Below are 8,068 nucleotides of genomic sequence, written 5' to 3' on the forward strand. Positions count from 1 at the left end.
TTATCAAAAGAAGGAGTTTAAAGCCATTCCCTGGGGTATATATGTTTTGATGTCCTACTGTCCTTGTCATACATGAAAGTATTTGGTCTTTCTAGAAATTCATTTGACCCAGAAATAACAAATGTTCAGAGTTAATGTAAAAAGAACAGAACTAGGACTGGGACTAAGATGCATTGGATTCTGTGATTGAAGTAGATTAAAAAGAAACTGTAATGAGTAATTTAAATATGTCCCTTTGGTCCTACATGACTATCCACACACAGGCTTCTGTGCTATAAACCCTGAGGTTTCCAACTCCCAACTGCCTCAAATGGGTTTGCATTGGTTGTAACTATGGGCAGATTTTGGCCCCGGTTTCATACATTTGACACAAACTTTCCAAAAGAAGATACACCTGGATTTATCTGGAGAAACTCCATTGATTTGCAGTGGGGTTCACCAGTGTAAAACTGGTGTGAGAGCAGGACCAGATCCATAATTTCTTCCCATATTAAAACACAATCATAAGCATTTAACCAGGACTGAAAAAAAGAGAGAAAATAAACAGATCATATCAAAGCAATTAATTTAAATGGTCTAAGATTACTTTATTGTATCTGATCTTAATTCTAAAAGAGAACAAAAATGATTATTTGTTTTATAAAGTTACTGGAAACCCTAACGTATGCCCTGGCTTGACATGAGTAATTAAACATTGGTGAGGTCTCATTTCTTGGGGAACAGGCTTAGAGAGAGAAAAAGGGATCAGTAGGCTGGAAACAATGTTTGTGCTAAATGGGTCAGTAAGCTAAGAACCAGAATGTCTATACCAGCTAAGATAAGGTGGAACACCCAGGGAACCATTTGCATTGGACAAGATAAGGCTGGATCATAAGAGGAGGTAAAGATTAAGTCGTACGTGAACAGTGCCTGGACAGAGCATGCTGTACAGGGATTGGTTCTTACAAAGTAACCAAGCCAATCCCAAAACATGCAATGCAATGTATAGTAAATGCTATGTAATGTGTAAATGTATATAAAGGAAGAGGTTTTCTGTGTAATTTTGGATGTGTGGTACACCCTACACCTACCCCATATGCTTGAGTCTAATCAACTCAGTGTAGTTTTGCAATATGCCAAATAAAGATACCTGAGTGTATGGAGTCAAAACCTGGAGTCAAACTGAGTTCTAGGGAAGCCAATGGAAAGAGGTCTTGAAGGGAATCCCAACACCTGACATCAATGAGGTTAGCCTTCAGCTATTTGACAACAGTCTCGGCCAACGCACCATTATAAAATCTGGGTCCTGAAAGTCTCTACTCACCTTTCCGGCATTTGTTGAAAAAGTGAAGAAAAATCAAAAGAAAATATAATAATTGTATGGTTATGAGACTCTGTGCCAGACCCAGTGTCCTCATGAAAAAAGAAAGGTATTCACCACATGTCTATTGAAGGTCTGATCCAATGCTGATTGAAGTTAGTGGAAAGACTTCCATTGATTTCAATGGTCATCAGATCAGTCCCTTGTTAGGGAAAGCTATTTGTCACATGCCCATTCAACCATAAGGCCATGGGAATGAGAGAACAATAGAGATAGAACAAATTGTGAGGAGAATCAATGACTAAAGGATAAAAATGAGTAGCCAGAGTAATAGTAGGGATCTAGGCATACCTTATTCCAATAGCCGTCAGCCCATCTGAGGCGGAACAGTCTGCCTGCCAACCCAGCAGTTAGTTGGGTATGTAGAGAGAGGGGTAAAGAAAGATTACAAGCTGAGAGATCTCTCAGTTGTTTTCTTTAAATAGCAGAACAACAGAGAAGGGAGAATCTGCCCAGATGGGTTTCTACAAGTTCTGCCAGCTCGTGCTTTGGCACACTGATGGCACAAGAGAAGCAGAATACCAGTAAACTTATGAGCGAAGTAAATCATAGAAATGCCCTGAATATGGTGCATCATATGTCTAAGGAATGATGAATTGCAGCCCTTCAAAAAGGTCCACGGTAATGAAAAAAGTGACCTTGAACACTGGTGATGACAGTCCACCTGGGAGTGACTACTTCATTCCAACAGTGAGAGCCATTCTGTTGTAATCTTATCATTCTGAAACTTATGGGTCACTGCTGGAAAGAATTTTAAAGAGACACAGTTGAAAACTTTAAAACAGTTCCAAAGCTCTCCCTGGACTGCTGAATTCCCTAAGCATTTACATATACTCACATGCTAAAAGTCCAATTCCAGGAAAATGGAACCTGAATATTTTAAACAGCTTTTTTTGCAGATTATACTTGATGGGTGGGGGGGGGAGTATTAAAAAAAGACAACTCGCAAATGTGTTAGTTTATACAAAAATATACATTGACAACTTAGATAGCTGGATTACCGTTTTGCACACTCTAGTTTAATATAATAGGAAAGTCCTGTACTACATCCAGATTTAATAAACGAATATAAAACTAACATTCACAAAAATAATATTTAATTCACTTACAGAGGAATATATCTTGTTAAAGTCATTAATTTCTTTGTGTCCCACTTTTCTTTGTGTACAAATCACAATTCAGGAACTGATTTCAATATGTGGTGTTTGATTTAAAAATTTAGCATGTTAGTAATATGGGAGTATATAGCAGCTTTCTATAATGATAAAATGATCTGACATAGTACAAAATGCAAATTGTTTGTTAGTGCCTTAAATTGTTCCAGTTCATTTCGCTTGCTATGAGCATTCATTACAGCTAATTATTGTAACAGATTTTTATTCTTCATAATTACTTTTTTGCATTGTAATGATCATAAATTTTGAAAATTCTGGCCATCATCAGTCACTATTCATGCTTGTCAGATTTTTTTTAAATAGAACATTTTGCATACTCCTTATCATTAATATGTTTTAGGCTGTTATTATTCAAATCTAACCATTTTCATACTAAGTGACAAACTACTGCTGTACTTAGTTTTAGAAAATCAAAACCGCTACTGCCGATTAAATGTACAGCACTCTCCTGTGTTAACTGTGTCATGCTCATGAGTGCATGCCCAGAGAGAATGATTATGATAATCCTAAAGTTATCGCCAGAGAGCATGGCATTTTTACAGATCAGTCTGCAAAGTGAAAAGGCTGAAAACGGAAGGAAAGAAAGAAAGAAAGAAAGAAAGAAAGAAAGAAAGAAAGAAAGAAAGAAAGAAAGAAAGAAAGAAAGAAAGAAAGAAAGAAAGAAATGCCCAGAGAATCAAATATCTGACAATAACTTCAGCTCCTCAGTCTGGTCTTATTTCACAAAGTGAAGGTGTAGAAGATGTCAGATAGCTGTTTCATTAGACAGGACAAACTCAGAAGTGTCATTGTTGGAACTACAGCTGTTTTGTGATTGTATTTGGTTTGTTGCTTCTTAATAACCAAACATGCCAAATTAGTACAGAACTCCTACAGAAAAAAAACTTCTAGATTTATATTTTCCAACATTTTAGGTGTAATGGTTCTGATCCAGCCCAAAATGGTTTACTTAGTTTTGCATTCTGATTCAGAGAAGGAAGCAAGCAATTCAAATAAGAGCAAAGCAATAAGCCCACCTCAAAGGGATAACTACACCAATATTTCTCTGTTTAACTCATTGTTCTGTTAAGTTCATAGTTAATATATAGCTCTGGAACACTATGACTTAAATGATAACTAAAACGTTAATATACAAACATGCTGTGAGGTAATTAGAGAAAGAATACACTGTGCCTCTGAACCTGTCTGTCCTTTTATTCATAGTTTCATCTCTCGGAGGAAGCTTCATGGAATGAAAGACACTAAATGTGATTACTATTTCTCAGAACAGATTAGATGGTAGAGAGAAAACCGGAATTGCAAATTTCCCTATTTCATTCATACTGTGGATAAAATATAAAACAGACACAGTTAAGGTAAATCTTTCATGTCCATCTGGAAAAACAACAATTTGGCAGCTTTAGAAAAAATTAGTCACACATATGTTGATAAAACTGTTGTACCTCTGACATAAAATGCAGAAGATAAGGAGGTTACCAGTCATGGTTGACTAAATAAAGCCTTCGACATAACTTGACATTCTATGATCCAACTTGAAAGGTTATGGAACACATTCCAGGCTGATTAAATGGGTCAGAGCTTTTCCTATGGACCATAGCCAGCAGGTTAAAGCCAATTGTGTTCCCTACAACTGGCAAGCGATTAATGGAGATGTCTCCCTAGGGCACTAAATTGGGACCTTTACTCTTTCTAGTGATGATTAATGACCTGGTATTATACAATTCAGCACTAAAGAATAAGCACATGCTAGTAGACATTTTTCTAAATCCATATGTCAAGAAGATACAGATAACTTTAATCAGATGTGTGTCTTAATTTCACAATTGTGAGCATTACAATTCACAGAGGTCATGTACCTTAAAAATAAAAAAATAAAAAAAACATATAAATAGTTTTGTGGGGTTATTGGCCATTTCTGATCTTAGTTGCACAATGTAAATGCAGAGTGACTCACTGTGAAAGTGAGATCAGAACCTGGCCCCATGATCTTTTTCCAAGACAAATATATATGTGAAAAAAGTTCAATCTGTATGCAAATATAATTAGGAATAGGTGATCTTTTAATAAAATATAAATACAGACAGTATAAAAATCTCAATCCAAATCTCAAACCAAAATATTTTTTTTACTTCAGGTAAAAAACCCACTAAACTTCCTACCTTTGCTAATATAATTATACACAAGATCTAGAAATCACTGCTGGACTACCTCCCGTCTTCAAAAATCCCAAGTATCAGAGGTTCCCCTGCATCAGCAGGTGTGCAGCAGCGTCTCTCAGCAGAAGCTGCGGAGCTTGTGGGAAAGGAGGCCCATGGACGGTAAGGCCAAATTTTTCAACCCAAATCCTGTAATTGGCCACAGAAGACAGAGTGTCAGATATTCGAAACTGTCCATGAAGGTCAAGAAAAGCTAACTGGAGGATCAGATGGCATTTTTTAGGCCAGAAAGAGTAACTTGGGAGATCAAGGGAAAGACTGGATCAGGGAAGGGAGAAAAATCTGGTTTGGCTATATATCCGAACATTACAAACTTTTAAGAGTCATTAATCACTAGAATATACTTATATTTATGTTATGATACAACTAAAATATATGTCCTTAATTAATCAAACCCCCCACACCAACGGATCATTTATAAAGCATGTCCCATTCCTATTATTAGCTGAATACATAGATTGAGTAAAGTAATTCAGCCAAAACAAGACAACCCTCAACAACCACAAAAAACCTTTATACAAAAATCAAGATGAGATTTTCCTGAGGTTCAGAAAACTTCAGCTTTCTCTAATTTTCATTAGCTTTTTGTTTTGTTTTTTTGAGTCTCTGCACTGGGAGTTTTGGATAGGAATAGAAAGAAGAAGTATTATAGCTAAAACTTGTGGCAAGGGCCAACAGAAAGCAGGAAATAACAGAAATCTCATGGAAAAATCTGGCTCTTGAGGGAATCTAGCCCAATTCTGCAGATGCATGAATTTTGGATAGTTCAAATGAGAAGCATCCAGACTTCTGAGTGCATACTTGCCCCAAACCTCTTCCCAGTCTCCCTGAGAACACCCACTGAACATCCAAGATAGGACCGTAGTGGCAACTGGTGAAAAGTTTCATTTGTATCCTGTGAGATTACTATGTGTTGAAAACAAGCTTTACAGATTTTAAAAAATAGGATTAAAGTATTCTTACTCAAGTAAGTCCTTTCCATCATCAAATACACTAACCCATTTTATTTCTTCTTCTCAAGCAGGTGATACCTGTCCCCTCAAATCCCTTAATTTACACTTTTTTTCTATCTGTGTCAGGATGAAGCAAACTAGAGGCCATGCCAGTGAAGTCCTCTTCAAAAGATAAATAAAACATTTCTTCCCAAAGTCAGTGTGGCAGGCCTTCCAGCTCCCAGAAAATATCTCCCTGGCCTGAGGGGAAGGAGCTGGAAGGATCTGCCCCTTTGCCAGCATGTCCTGCCAGACTCGGAGCCAAATTCTTAGCTGCCAGGAGAAGCCATGTTCGCCTAGTAGTCCCAAGAGTACTGAGATGAGAAAATCAATCCACCTTGCATACTAGAACTCCAAAACCAAGCCTTGAATAGAGACAGCAGCTTCTGGTTCCTTCCCAAACTCCCAGGTGCCCTCCTGAGAAACATTCCTCTCCCTTGTATTTTATGTCCCACAGGCAGTCCTTCCAGAAACTATTGAACAGTTTAATGCTGGCCACAGAGGCTATCCTTAGACTTAAAAGGTGAATACACTCAGTTACTCTTCCCCATTGCAGATTTACACAGAGACAGGATGATGTATGGCATAATGTGCCTGCAATAATATTAATACTTACCACTTAGATAGCACTCTTCATTATGAAACATTAAGTAATTAAATTTAGAATGTATTTTAAAACAAGAATATAACCAGACCTGGAAGGAAGGGTGAATGCCTAAAATATGCTATTACAAATCTTTTAATATTCCATGAAACACTAAAGATGCAGGGAATTCCAGGTTGCTATTGTAATTAATGGCTAAAAAAAATTATCTAGGGAGTTGCTCAGATTTTTATCACCATTTCTGACTGATATGTCCCTTGAAAATATGGCAACTTGTTTGGATGGGCATAATTTTGCATCTGATATCCATATTCAACTATGATGAATTGCATGATATTCTTTCAATATCTAGCCCTAAATGTCTGTCCTGAATGCTGCTCTAAATTTCTGGTAACTCAGGCATCCCAGATGGTCTCAGCTGCTGGGCTGGAGGAAGGAGACATGATCTAGAAAATAAGCAGAGCCCAAACAATAAAAGTATTATTAAATCCAACACCTTGAATTTTCCCAGTAATGAATTAGAAGGTAGTGAAGTCTATGGGACATAGATATAATTGTGGCAGATATGTAACTGCCTGTGTAATAATCTAAGAATACTGGTATGTAATAATGTTATGAATATGATATGTGATCTGGTCAAGGAGGTAAAGTTACTGCATATTTATATTCAGTCATTAAACTTCCCTATTTAGTAGGGGGCTGTTAGAAAAACAAGCAGGAAAAAACACAATGGCTCCTAGATAAAAACACACTGGCACACACTTGAAAAACAACAGAGAAAGGGATTGCCTTTGTGGATCCTTTCTCCTGAAGCTACAAGCTTTGTTTTGCCACTGCTGGAAGTTAACAGATCAAATGTCTATCTATATAATAAAATTCCAGGATTGTCACTCTGTGTCTCACTCTGAAACCTGGAATGTCTGTTGAGTTAGGGTGAAATGATAGAAACAGCTACGAGTATGGTTGAGAGCCCTTTTTGTTTGGAATATCACCAAATTCAACCATCACTGAGATTCAGTCGGTTACCACCCAGTTTTTAAATTCTCAGCCATTTTAACTTTACAAATTATATCTGTGCAGTGTACAGCAGCAGCAAGGCATGTAGCTATGCAATTCCAAGAGTCCTAGACCATCGTGTAATCAGAGGTAACTCAACTAATCATCACCCTTACCCAATAGTTATTTTGTATGCAACAGTTTCTTTGTTGTATAAGGGAGACTGCACAGGTGGTGACTTACTTGGTCCAACTGCCACATCTATGTGACAGCAAGGGCTTTCAACTACTAGTAAACATTTTAAAAAATGACTTGTTCTCTGTGAAAGGGATCAAAAATAATGAGTAGTTTTTAAAGACATTCTCTCTGAAGGAAACCAGGAAAGAAATGGCTTGTGATTAGAACTGGGTGAAAAACTTATTTTTCGGTTCAGTAAGTTTCAAAAACAACAACAGTGAACCAAATCTATTTTTTTTTTTCAGAATTTCTGGTGAATTTAAAAAGCCTGTTTCAGAGCAAAGATTCAAATCTGGGTTTTCTGTATCCCAGGTGAGCACCTAACCACTGGACTAAAGGTTATTTGTAGTGGTGCTAAGCACATTGGGGTACTGGTCCATGACTCTGACTCCTAGGTGCTAATAATAATACAAGTATAATTAATAATAAAGGGCCAGGGATGGGTGCAGCAGCACAGCTTCTTCCTCCTCCTCCTTCTCTTCTGGCTA

This window comes from Mauremys mutica, chromosome 5 (genome assembly GCF_020497125.1).
Source record: "Mauremys mutica isolate MM-2020 ecotype Southern chromosome 5, ASM2049712v1, whole genome shotgun sequence".
NCBI lineage: Eukaryota > Metazoa > Chordata > Testudines > Geoemydidae > Mauremys > Mauremys mutica.